Raw genomic sequence first — 14,651 nt, forward strand, 5'->3', positions numbered from 1 at the left:
CTGTGTGGCCACCACACGTACATCATTTATATACAATGGACTAACATCCCCAACCCAAACTTCTGTTTCACCCCACGCAGGCCATTCACTGTAGGTCAGGCTCACATCACCAATATCCGAAATAGACAGACAGTAACTTTTAATGCCACAGAACCTCTAAAGGAAAACTTCAAAGGCTATCAGGAACATGAGCAAGCCCCCATCCCACCCCTGACTGAAGTCCTAAGGGAGCCCTGACTCAAAGTAGGACACTCCGTCCGGTTACACTATCAGCTACAATCACATATCAAAACCTTGGAGTAGGACACCGAAACGGCATGGCAAAGCCAAAACATGGGCAGAGAAGGTGTGGGACTGGGGTCTAAACGTAAACATTCACCCCTGGATCCGAATCATTTCACATACACTGGTTGTCATCCAACTCATCTTTGCACTTTCCTGGGGAATAGCGACACGTTACACATACCGCCAGTGGAAGAAAACAAAATCACATAAAAACATAGTTAGGACAATTGGCGTGGTCGGACAGTTAACAAGTCGGGAGGATTACTCCCGCATAAACTTAATTTGACAAGCTCCCGGGGCTCCCCTAAACTGCATGACTGCAGCGTGCAAATGCAGGGAGCACCGGACAAAAAATATGTTCAAGGGGAAAATCGGTCTGAGGGAGGCGACACAAGTCCGCTCCCGACCGACAGGGGCGAACTGTTAGCGGACAACAAATTTATAAAGTTACGTATGTAATATGAAACAGGCCAAACTGCAGTCAGAACCCCTCCATTAAAGATTAAAAGGGACAGATCCAGACAAACAGGCAAAGGCATGCTTTTAAAATGCAACCAAGGTCTAACACACAAAAGGGGGCCAGACAGGGTGGCACCAAAGGAAACTCATCTAATCAAATCAGCACCATTGATCTAAGCAAGTGATATCAGGAAGCCTTCTTCGCCTCAAAAGACTTCCTGAGATCAGCCAAACACCCATTGTTCAAGAAACCCCGGGGAGATTCTAGTCCATTGATAAACCCATCGGACAGAAACGATTACCATACATAAACATTGATACTGTACTTAAAACATCAAACAGAATGGTCAGAGTCAAATACTGTTATCAAAACATGAACATTTGAATCATACAGCGTGTCAAAGTTCGAGTATAACTGTCGCCCATTGCGGCAGGCTTTCAGAGTGCTTTCCGGACAGTGCTGTTTGTATGTCCTGATTGCACCTCCGTCGACGTTAATAAAGCTGTACCACTGTTGAACCTGACTCTGAGTCCGAAGTGGTCGTTTTCGCCCACTCGCGCAGGGAGAAGGTAAAGGGGCAGGTGTTACATCTTCTACGATTGCATGGGAAGATACCATTGGCAGCAGGTGAGGTGTTGGGTATGATGGACGAGTGGACTCGGGTGACCCGGAGAGAGTGATCCCTGCAGCATGCTGCTACGGGAGATGACGGGAAGAGGAGTTGGGTGACGGCATCATGCTGAAGTTGGCGGAAGTGGCAGAGGATGGTCCTCCGAATTTGGAGACTGATAAGGTGACAAGTGAGGACAAGTGGGATCCTATCCTGGTTCCGGGTGGAAGGGGAGGGGGTGAGAGCAGTGGTCGGGGGATAGGTTGGACACGGTTGAGAGCCCTGTCAACCACAGTGGGTGGAAAACCACGATTAAGAAACCACTATTTTGGAAAGCGTCATCATCTGAACAGATACGGCGGTGGTGAAGGAACTGAGAGAATGGAACGGAGCCGTAGCAGGAAGTAGGGTGTGAAGAGCTGTAGTCAAGGTAGTTGTGGGAGTTGGTCGGCTTGTAATGGATACTAGTGGACAGTTTATCACCAGATAGGGAGACAGACGTCAACGAAGGGAAGAGAATTGCCAGAGAGAGGTGCGAGGGGCAAGGTTTAAAAGAGATGTACAAGGCAGATTTTTTACACAGAGAGCGGTGGGTGCCTGGGACTCGTTGCTGGGGGAGGAAGTGGAAGCGGATACGGTAGTGACTTTTAAGGGGCGTCTTGACAAGTACATGAATGAGATGGGAATAGAGGGATATGGTCCCCGGAAGGGTAGGGGGTTTCAGTTAAGTTGGGCAGCATGGTTGGTACAGGCTTGGAGGGCTGAAGGGCCTGTTCCTGTGCTGTAATTTTCTTTGTTCTTAGATGAACCATGTGAAGGTAATAGAGAGGTGGAAATTGGAAACAAAATTGATCAATGTTTCCAGGTCTAAGCAAGAGCATGAAGTGGCACCGAAACAGTCACCGATGTACCAATAACGGAGTTGTGGGAGGGGTCCAGAGTAGGACTGGAACATGGAATGTTCCACATAACCCATAAAGAGACAGCCATAACTGGCACCCATGCAGGTGCCCATAAACACACCTTTTAGTTGGAGGAAGTGAGACAAGTTGGAGGACAAATTGTTGAGAGAGATTATTTTTGATATTGTGTGCATACTGGGAGAGAAACATTAATGAATGGAGAAGATTTGTTCTGTTATTCATTCAGGCTGTGGACAGGTTATCTGGATTATTGTATTGCTGGGGGAGGAATAGTTTGTGAATGGACATAAACTGCACTTTCATAAAATCTGACCTGTAACTTCTGTCCCCATAATCTCACTCTCACAAGGGCAGTCAAGATCCACCTCCATAATATCACCCGTTGCAGCCTCGCTCTCATCTCATTTGCTGTTGAAACATTCATCAATGGAATTGTTATATCCAGCCTTGGATAGACAAATAATTTCATGGTTAGCCTCCCACCTTGCACGCTGTACACCTGAGCTCATGTAAAACTCTCTTTTCTACATTGGAACTTTTATCATGTTCTGTTTCCCCATCACCCCTATACCTGCAGATCTAAGTTGAATGCCCCTCCCACATTGCCACCTCCCAGTCCCATATCTATTTAAAATTTTGAATTCTTCTTTATAAATATCTCCCCTTCATTGTTTCATCTCCTTTGGTTTTTCAAAAAATCTGAGTTGCCGCAATTCTCACTGGTCTATCTTTGGTGACTGTACCTTCAGCTGACCTAACCATGCACTCTGGGAGTCCTTCTGTAAACCTGCGTCTCTTTGCAATGTTCCACTGTCTGGTACTGGGTTTTGGGCAGGTTATCTGGAGTATTGCATGCACTGCAAGGCGAAGACTGTGAATGGACAGAAATGAAATTGTCATTGATTTTGGACATCGTATTACCCACACTTCTGTAGACAAATAGGATAGGATAGGATTCCTGCCATTCTGATGGTTCAGAGGGGAAATCAGAAAGTAAAGATACAATGGACATTATCACAAATCCTGGAAATCTAAAACAGAAACAGAAGTTTGGAAATACTCAGATCAAAGAGCATCTGTGGAGAGAGAAACATATTTAATCTGGCCTTTCATCAAACTGAGGTGTGTCCTTTACTTAAACTGTGCTTCTTCAGGAAATCGAGAAAGGTGAGGACAGAAAGATCAGAGTGAGAGTGAATTGGAGAATTAAAATAACAGATGATTGGGAATGCAGGGTCATGCTTGGGTACTAAAAGGTGGTGTCCCAAAATTCAGTCACCCAAGTGATGTTTGTTCTGCCCACATCAGACGTGGCATTGTGAGCATTTATTTACCAATAAATCATTGTTTCAGCTGGAAGGAGATTTTTGAATGCTGGATAGGAGAAAGGAGTTGGTAAAAGTCAGATGTTGCATTTCTTGAGCTTGATTGGATCTTGCCAGAGGAAGGGTGGGAGATGTTGAAAGTAATTGATGAGAGGACCAGAGTATTGCAAAGTTAATAGTCCACTCAGAATGCAGGATGAATGTAATTTGAGAGTGCTTGGGGTATTTTGATTGGGGAGCATCTTTGGCACTGAATTATTTTAATGGAATTCACAACATTAGCTCACGATTCCCAAAATGACAAATAACACAAAAACATTATCGTCAGAAATAAGGGAAATGAGGGCAATTTCTTCACACTTCAGAAAAATAAAACAGGCATCTATTTACCAGGGAAAGACACTGAAGGGACAACGTAAGTAGGGTCTAAAGACAACTCAATGTGTTTCAGAGGATATACTGAGTACAGGAACAGGATTACAAAAACAACATGCTGGAAAATCTCAGCAGGTATGACAGAATAGAACCAGCATTTCTAGTCAGGATGACCCTTCATCAGATACAGGGTCATTCACCATTCGATCGGGGCAGTCTTATTTGGGTCAAGTGGCCTTTTCCTATCCTTAATCTTCTTGTTAGATTGTGTTTCCGAAATCACTAACACATTTTCTCGAGTTTTACACACAGATTCATCGATTCTTTTTTAAAAAGTCATGCCACGTTACTGATTAGAAATAGAAATGGAACTGCTATTCACTTCCCTCAGCTACAACATTAGAACTGAAAAAAAATCACAATTCATTTGAACAATTTACCAATTACAATGCACTGATTAATTTTGCTCCTATTTTCCTATAATAGTTTTGGGAAATTGAATACATGTTCATTTTAGTTATTATATTGGGTTTTAAAACAGCTCTGAATTAAAGGATTATTCTTGCAGTAGAATAGTGTTCTCTCTTTAACTGCCATTAGAAAACAAGTCGTTTTCCAGTCACGCTGAATATTCCCTTTTCCTCATATTTCTCAATGTGGAGATGCTGGCGTTGCACTGCGGTGGGCATAGTAAGAAGTCTCACAACATCAGGTTAAAGTCCAATGGGTTTATTTGGAATCACGAACTCCAAAAGCTTGTGATTCCAAATAAACCTTTTGGACTTTAACCTGGTGTTATAAGACTGCTCACCTTGCCTCATATTTCTCCACAGACAAACGTTTAATTGATGTTCTCATTTCGGATCCAAGATTTTCTGATAATCGTTCTGTAGTGTGAAATAACATTTTAATCTTTCTCAAACTTCAAAATTTTCCCTACAATTGAAAATGGGACAAATCAAAGCCAGGAAATTACAAGCCTAACTGCCTGACATTTGTTATTAAGCAGATGCTGGAACGGATAATAAGCGGTGTTATTTAACTCTGGGAAAAGGAAATGGTCATAAAAAATTCACAACATAACTGAAAATAAAAGATTGTGTTCAACAAATTTGGAGGAGATTTTTTCAGGAGTTCACTAGGGTAGTGATGAGGTAAATTGGGTGTATATTGTCACTCATGCTTTTTAGAAACTGTCGGTAAGGTTCCTCACACTACACTTACTTTGATAAAGTGTTGCTGTATCAGTGGAAATTTGAAATTCTGGATCAGGAATTGTCTTCAATCCAGCACCTAAAATTTAGCGATTACTGAATGTGGTTCAGCTTGAAGGCATGTTGGAATTCTTGCTTTCCCTGATAATGTTAATGACCTAGAGCTTGATGTACGGGGCACCATTTCAGAAGTTACGGCTGATATGAAACTGGGAAGCATTATGAACTGTGAGGAGGGTAGTATAAAACTTCAAAAAGGACAATAGACAGGTTGGTGGAATGGTCAGACAAATGGCAGAATAAATTTAATGTAGAGAGGTGTTAATGATTCATTTTGTTAGAAAAAGCACAGAAAAAATATAAAATAAATTATAAAATTCTAAAGGATTTGCAGGAGCAGAAGGAATATCTCGCTGTATATATGCATAAGTCACTGAGGATGGCAGGAAAGGTAGGGTGCAGTTAATAAAGTAAACAATATCCAAGGCTTTAGTAATAGGGGCAATGAGCACAAGAAAACAGGAATTATCATAAACTTGTATGAAACAATGGATCTGGAGTCTTGTGTCCAGTCCTGTTCGGCGCCACACTATGGCAAAACTGTGAATCCATTAGAGTGTGCTGAAAAAAATCACGAGAATAGTTCGAGAGAGGAGAATTTCTATTACAAGAATAATTGAGAAAATGTGGGACTATTTTCCTTAGAAAAGGGAAGATTGAGAGAAGATCTGATAGAAACTTTCAAAATCATGAGGGGTCAGATTAGTTATGGAAAATTTGTTCCCCCTGGTGGAAGGAGCAAGAATGAGAGGGTACAGATTTCAGACAGTTGGCACAAGAAGCAACAGTAACACGAGGAGAAACTTTTTCATGCAGCAAGTGGTCAAGCTAGGAAAGTGCTGCTTGAAAGTACATTGGAGACAGATTCATTGAAGGCATACAAGGGACAATTGGATTATTATCTGAAAAGAAAGAATCTGCAGGGTTACAGGCAAATGGCACTCGGTGCATTTCTCATTCAGACAGCCAACCAGACACAACAGTTCGAAAGGTTTCCTTCTGTGAATCATAGAATCCTTAAAGTGCAGAAGGAAGCCATTCGGCCCATCGAGTTTGCACCGACCACAATCTCACCCAGGCCCTATTCCCGTAACCTCGCATATTTACCCTGCTACTCCCCCCTGACATTAGGGTCAATTTACCATGTCCAATCAACCCAACCCGCACACATGGGCTGTGGGAGGAAACTGGAGCATCCGGAGGAAACCCACGCAGACACGGGGAGAATGTGCAAATTTCATACAGACAGCGACAAGAGGCCAGAATTGAATCCGGATCCCTGGCGCTGTGAGGCATCAGTGCTAACCACTGTGCCACCGTGCCTCACCATGTGCTCCAACAATTGTGACTCTATATTGGATGGGTTTCTCCCAACTACCCGACCCTCACCCTAGGATCTGACCTCGAAATGTGATCTTTATATTCGCATTAGCAAGCTGGACAAAGGTGTTGGGTGTACGGTAAATAAGTTTGCGGATGACAACATCAATGCAAGGTCGAAGACGATAGCAGGTGATCAAAACCAATAAGTAATTTATCGGCAAATATGTTTCCTTTTAGTGAAATATAACTCATTACATATTGGTCAACAGAAAATACAAGCATCGTTTTCAAGGAGGAATATTGATACATAAGAGGAAAAAATTACTTAGGTGTTATTGTGCATTGATCACTGAAAGTTCATGATCACTGCAGAGAAACTGTACCTAAAGCTTACAAAGTTTTGGGTTATGTCAGTAGGACAAACCAATATAAAACAAAGAACAATCTGCCTATGCAGGTTGCTGGTCAGACCGCAGCTGCATTCTATGCACAGTTTTGGTTACTCACACATACTAGCTGGAACAACTAAAGGATTTATTCCTTAGAGAAGCTCAACTATTCAAATAGGCTCAAAGATCTTGGTTTACTTACTTTCATAGAAACATAGAAAACATAGAAAAGAGGCGGCTTTTTGGCCGTTTCAGCTTCCATCCTATCTAGTCTTGTCTGAATTTTATACAACTCTATGAGATCCCCTCACCTTGCCTTATTGTTTTGAACTCTTGAGAATATAATACGAACTGACTCAATCTCTCCTCAGAGGTCAGTCCCGTCATCTCAGGAATCAGTCTGATAAACCTTAACTGCACTCCCTCCATACCAAGAACATCCTTCCTCAGATAAAGAGGCCAAAACTGCACATAATATTCCAGATGTGGCCTCAACAAGGCCCTGTAGTAAGACATCCCTGCTCCTATATTCACATCCTCTGACTATGAAGGCCAACGTACATTTGCTTTCTTCACCGCCTGGTGCACCGACATGTTTACCTTCAGTGATTGGTTTTCACGGGCACCCAGGCCTCATTGCTATTCCCCTCTCTCAATCTATCATTCAAACAAGAACCTGCCTTCTTGTTTTTGCGAGCAAAGTGGATAACCTTACATTCATCCATATTATGTTGCATCTGCCATACATTTGCCCATTTACTCAGCTTGTCCAAATCACACTGCTGCATCGCTGCATCCTCCTCACAACTCAGCCTCCTACTCAGCGTTGGGTCACCTGAGAAATGTAAAGATATTACATTTATTTCCCTCATCTAAATCATTAATATATATTGTGAATAGCTGGTTCCTTGCACTGATGCCCGCAGTACTGCACCAGTCACTGCCTGCCACCTGGGAAAAACCTTCTTGTTCTGACACTTTATTTCCTGTCCAGTAGGAATACTCTATCCTCAATACACTAGCCCCAATCCCAAGCGCTTTAATTTTACATACGAACTTCTTGTGTGACCTTGCCAAAAGTCTTCTGAAAGCCCAAATAAACCACATCTACTGGCTCCCCTCATCAACTCTACTCAATTTATCCTCAAAGAATTCAGCAGGTTTATCAAGCATGATTGCCCTCTTATAAATCCATGCTGACTCTGTCCAATCCTGCCACTGTTTTCCACGTACTCTGCTATTAAATCTTTTAAAATGGCCTCTATCATTTTCCCCACAACTGATGTCAGGTCTATAATTCCCTGTTTTCTCTAAACTATCGTTTTTAAATAGTGGGGTTACATTAGCCACCTTCTAATCCGTAACAACTGTTCCAGCATCTATAGAATCCAAGATGCATATGTTAGAGGGATTAGCGGGGTAAATACGTGGGGTTACTGGGATAGGCCTGGGTGGGATTGTTGTCGATCCAGACTCAATGGGCCGAATGGCCTCCTTCTGTGGGGACTCTATGATTCTAGAAGATGACCACCAATGCAACCACTTCCTTAAATACACTGGGATGTAGATCATTAGATCCTGGGGATTTATTGGCCTTTCATCCCATCAATTTCTGCATCACAGTTTCCCAACTAATACTGATTTCCATCAGTTCCAACTTCTCACTAAACCCTGTGTTCCCTAACATTTCTGGTACATTACTTGGGCCCTCATTTGTGAAGACAGAACCAAAGTATGTATTTAGATGGTGAGCTATTTCTTTGTTGGCCATTATAAATTCCCTTGTTTCTGACTGTACTATGATCTCTATTGCAAACTTCCCTGTTCCTGTATTTTGAAACAGCACAGATTTACAGAGGTCTATTCGATACGTGACTGAATGGATACAGTCTCTATTGATTGAGTATTCCGGTTTATTACTTTGGGGAGGACCAGTCTAAACTTTGGAACACACTGAATGTTCAGTATTTGGAGTGTGTTTTCAGTTGCTGTGGTAGTTGCTGATTCTGAAAGGGGAGCTGGACCAGTCCTTAACTGGAACAGGTGTCTCAACATGTAGTATATAAGTGGGTTATAGATGATAACTTACTGAGGGGATCAAAGAAGAATAAATTACAGAGAATACTTTTCCATATTAGCTCTGGACTTTTCCATTTCTGCCTTAACCAGAACATTGTATGGTCCTTGAGGGTGGCAGGATGGGGGAGGCAGATTTGGGAATAAATCCTTAGCCGTGATGGTTCAGCCTTTGCATTGAGTGACTGGCTTCATCTATGATCTTCCTGTTCAGCATTTTGATTTGTTATGGTATGTATAATATCTCAGGGTGCAGGGAACAATCAACAACTGGCTCAAGGTCCTGTTGTTTACTGTGAGGCACAGTGTCTATCTGCCACATGGAAGGTTTATATTAAGATTCACACCACAGAATGAAGCCTCAGAAGTAATAGTGATCAGCAACTGAATTAAGTGAAAAATAAAATGTCTACATATTTACAAAATGTAACAAAAATCATATCATACGAGTTAAAACTTGAAAACACACATAGTTGAGAATCAATGACACATTCTAACTACGTTCAACCCCGATTCCCATCATTTGATTTTCTGATTCACAGAAACTGATAGCCTCTTAAAAAAAGATTCCAATTAATCATTCAGATTCTTAGAAGTTAAAATTGTTTGAAATTTTCATTATCTTCCCTTTCAGGTGACAGAGTATTTCAGATAAAGCTTGTGTTAAATTTTTATAACCGAATGATTCAGAACCTGTTTAAAACAATCAACTCTTATGAAATCAGATGTGTGCAACATCGTAGTAAAATCTCCAGTGATTGAATCTGAAATTGAATACAGTGTGTGTTTTTACTGTACCAAGTTTCTGTGCTTCTTTCAGTATTTTGTCCAACTTTGGCACCCCATAGTGCATTTTTGCAAAGGATTCCCACATCACTCTTTGGGCCCGTGATCCCTTCTCCATAACCAGCCTTAGGAGAAGTTTGGAACTGTCCTTCCGGTTTTCCTTCTCCACGAGTTCAGTGATTTTTTGTAAAGAATAAGAATGAATATACTGAGGAGTGGAGTGGAAAATAAACACTGAGAATGAGAAGGACAGGATCTAATCAGTGAGAGGATTTCCCAGTTGTTCTGAGCACAGCAAGCAGTCACATAGCTGAGTCCTGATCCACAATGAAGATGAACTGAAAATTCTCTTCACATCTCCCATTTCAGTTATTAACTGTAAATAAATGTGAATAAACTGAACTAGAAATCTAAAATACATTTTGAGGAGAGTGAGGAATCACTGAGTATCTGCAGTTATTTTAATGTGATTCGTTTTCCTGTCCTTCAGTGTCCAATATGACGTCAGATTATGGGTTGACAATATGATCCACTTAATTCGCACATTTACTTTCTGCTGTCACACTTTCGTTATTTCCCAACAAATAAACAGTGGTGAATCAGAACTCAGATGGTAGGAAGAACAACTCAGGTCCTGAAGTCATTTAAACAGAAGAATGGGAATTGTAAACTGAGAACTGGCCTAAGAATTTTCCACCGTCTAATCCAAAAACAAAATTGATCTGTCAGGAGAAACGGCAATAATAATGGTGAAAAATCCAATCACTTCAATAACCACCCCCCCCCCCCCCCCACCAAGTAATTGAAATGCCAGAAACTCAATTTTATTTCCAAATTTGCTATGAGCAGAAAACTTGGTAAGGAGTGGGGAAGTGAATAGATCTCAGGAAGGGAGGTTCAGAGAGTGGTTGCCCAAGAGGCCAGAGTAATGGAGAGGTTCAGTGGCATGAGTGGTTTGCCAATTGAACAATTTGCAAGGATGGAAGTATTCATCAGGATATTTAAGCCGAAAAATGGGAATTTTTCATTCAAGGCATCCAAGGACTGGGAGCCAGAATGGATTTGTGAGCACAAAGGTAATATCCAGGACCTGGCTGGGAAACAGGGTAAAGGCAACAGAATCTGAAAAGTGTGGCCCAGCAGGAGAACATTGGAATAGTAGAGTCTCGCAGTAATAAAGAAGCAAATTAAGGTTAAGTAGGAGGGGTGCCGAGGTATGGGTAGAAATGTATACTATCACATAGAAAGAAGTAGGATATTTTTGGAATGGGAAGTATGTGGGAACTGGAACTCCGTTTCAAACTGGACATCAAAATCGCAGATGGTCTGTTTAGCAATAGTCAACGGCGGGCGAAAGAAATACAATCAAGTGGTAAAAAGATAGTGTCCATGAAGGGATAGCAAACAATGGGGTCATCCTTCCAATACTTAACAGTAGGAAAGTCTCCTCCTCCTCCAGAGGAATTTCACAGTAACTTCATTGCAGCGTTACTGTAAGCCTTACTTGTGACTAATAAGTAAACTTTAACTTTAAGTGGAGAGTTTTGTTCCACAACAAATTTTAAAGTTTTAAAGTTTATTTATTATTGTCACATGTATGCTTACATTAACATTGCACTGATGTTACTGCGAAAATCCCCTAGTCGCCAGACTCTGGCGCTTGTTCGGGAACACAGAGAATTTAGCATGGCCACTGCACCTACCCAGCACGTCTTTTGGACTGTGGGAGGAAACCGGTGCAGCCGGAGGAAACCCATGCGGACACAGGGAGAATGTGCAAGGGTCTACAAAGACTCGGCCGCAGAAATGAAGATGAAGGCAGTGGAATCACAGTTAGAGATCACCACCGATGGCGAGACCCCTTTAGTGATTCTTCGGCATTCCACAAAGAAGAGCCATTTGCCCACTTGGTATTCTAGCCCAACCAGTTCATGCAAGCAACAGAAATAAAGCCACTGCTCAAACGACAAAGACAATATAGGAGCGAGGGGAAATTTTGGGACGCATATTGATTGGGTAAGGGGGAGGGGGACGGCGGGGGGGGGGGGGGGGCGGTTGGGCGGTGCTGGAGAGTGGGGGCAGAGGAGTCTGATAACCGTTATGAGGGCCATTGGGAATTGTAATTAATCTTCTTGTGGGACTCACTGAGTATAACTTCCCCTGCTTACAAGTAAGGGCCTGTCCAGCTGGAACCCATTCCTTAAGCCTTTTATAAAAGAGACTCAGGACTGAGCCTAGAGAACTGTAGTCGCAGACAGGGAGTTGTGTGTGTATACCACAATTGTAGCTTTAATTTGTATTCTGAAAATAATAGTGTTCCTTTCCAGTCAGCTTTCCTGAGTTATTACCATTCCCATCTGTATAAAGCTGCTCAGCAACAGCTATGTTCTCGTTCTTCTCGAAGTTGACAGAATTCTGCCCAAAGTAAATGTCTCCTCGTCTGATGTCTGGTGAAATCTCTCTCTCTTGTATTATTTTGTTCAGGGCATGTGTGCTCAGAACCTGTATCTTGGTTCACACATCCTAATTGCCTTATGAATGACTTATTTTTCATTTAAAGAGTAAAAGCCGTTCAAACATTCCACAGTGAAAAAACAGGCATATCAAAATGTTACCGTGTGCCTCGTTTCATGCAATTGAAGTGTGCGGAACATAATCACAGATTGGAAGTCAGGCATTCACAGTAGTGGCGATGGGCGCTGGTCAGCCAGTTTCCTCAGGTGGGATGGCATCTAACTTCATAGCTATTTTTTGGAACGGTGCTCATCCGATATATTCTATGTTATCTGCATGGGAGGGTTGGAGTTCTGCATCTAAATATGAACGCATTAATAAGATGAGAAGAAAGTTCACAGCATTTTGGAACTGAACTGTAAGATATCAATTCCGACAGGAACTCATTACGCTGAAACATTCTGCCTGTATCTCTCTCTGCACAGAAGTTTCTGGAGCTGCAGGACGTTTTCAGAATTTTCTAAATGATTCAGTATCCAGCATTAAATGCAGTTTGCATTTCTTTTTATGTGAGTGCATTATTGTCCTTGTGTTAAAATGTTAAAGAAAATGTGGACAGTGGAACATTATGCATTCGATTAAATTCAGTGCAATGGTGGTTCAGGATAGAACCATGTCTAACCAGCACGTGGAAGAGCCGGAATGCTGCTCCATTTTACTCCGACTCATAATAGGACAAGCCCCTCATCTCCGGGACCAGTTACTGAACACTCGCTGTGCGGCATCCAATGCTAGTATATCCTTCCTTAACTATAGAGAGAAAAGGTGCAAAAATATTAAAAATGGTCTCACCGAAGCTCTGTGCAAGCGGAACAAATCTTCTTAATTCCTGAGCTCCAATCACCTTGCAATAAAGGCCAGCATACCATTTTCCTTCAAACAAACATAAAATGTGTCTGGTTAAAGGTACGAATGGCTGCATGCAAAGACTTTATTAAAGCTGAGGCTATGCAGCTTACATTCTGTCAAGGTTATCAGCTTCGTGTGATAATTTGACAAGTTATTGCTTCCGCGTACAACGGCTACTCACAATGTTAACGCCACTATCACTTTTCGATAAACTGTTAACAATTAAATCCGCTTCTCTGACCGGGAATCGAATAGAGGACGCGTCGGTGGAAGCACTGAAAACCGAACTACGAGATCAACAGTGGTAAAATAGCTGAAGTGAGCATTTTTTAGTAAAATTAAACTGAGCAGAGCGCCACCTCCCTTTCAGTGAGTGAACTCCAGGTGAAAACTGTGGCCCAGACGGTCATGAGTTGCTCGCGCGGGAGTTTTCCCGGAGCGCAGCCAGTCACACAGGATATCAGAACTGCTCAGAGTATTCAGTAAACCGTATTGTTCAAAGTTCTTAGTTGCCAGTCATTTGAACTCAGCAATTCTACGAAAAAACAATCCGTTGCATCAAATAAACTTTTCTCATTTCCCCCTCTGATTATTTTGTCCATTTTTTATCCTGTGGCTCCCGTCTCTTCTCTCAATGGACGCAGATTATTTTAATTTGCTTCAGCATTTTGAACAGCTCGATTAACCCTCCTGTTAGCTTGCTCTGAGTGGATGACAATGCCCCAGCTTCATATTCCTTTTACATCATCGAATCTCTGTACTATTCTAATAAATCTATTCTGCACTATCTCGAAAACCTTTCCATCTTTCCTAAACTGTGTTGTCCAGAATGGGTGATAATCTTCGAGTTGGGCTCTGATCAGTCATTCAGAAAGGTTAGGTTCATCTTCCTTGCCTTCGTATTGTTGTCCCGTATCAAGTTTCGAATTTAATGTGGGCTCTGAACTTGAGACAGCGATCTGATTGCTGATGCCCAACAATGTCCTCATTGACGATCACTGTTTACAATCAGGAAATCTGCTTTCAATGAACTATAATGAAAACTAAACTTCTCCCCGTCGGGGAATTGAACCCCGGTCTCCCGCGTGATAGGCGGGGATACTAACCACTATACTAACGAGGAACACATAAGACCAAGTTGAGACAGGGAAGAGATTATTCGTAGGTTTAAAAAAGTGCACACTGCTGCAAACAGACTTTAGAATCTGAAATATGTATTAATCCCACACGCGCACATGGCACCAGAGGCTGACAGATACAGAATAAATCCCCTCGCTCCCTCTATCCATACACACAGCACCGGAAACTAACGGATACAGAATGAATCCCACACTCTCACACGGAAGGTAACACTGACAGGTACAGCATGATTGCCGCGTTCATCGGCAACTCCGGAGACGGACATAAAAATTGCGTTCCCTAATTATAAATTGTAAAGTATCTGTCAGATGCAAAATGAGTC

General features: G+C 42.0%; 1 non-coding gene across 1 annotated transcript; it reads right to left on the minus strand.

The window, feature by feature from the left end:
- Positions 1–14,240: 14,240 nt before the first annotated feature.
- Positions 14,241–14,312, minus strand: trnad-auc (transfer RNA aspartic acid (anticodon AUC)). The gene has a single exon. It is a non-coding gene; the product is annotated as a tRNA-Asp (tRNA).
- Positions 14,313–14,651: the final 339 nt, after the last annotated feature.

The sequence above is a fragment of the Mustelus asterias genome, chromosome 16 (assembly GCF_964213995.1).
Source record: "Mustelus asterias chromosome 16, sMusAst1.hap1.1, whole genome shotgun sequence".
Taxonomy (NCBI): domain Eukaryota; kingdom Metazoa; phylum Chordata; class Chondrichthyes; order Carcharhiniformes; family Triakidae; genus Mustelus; species Mustelus asterias.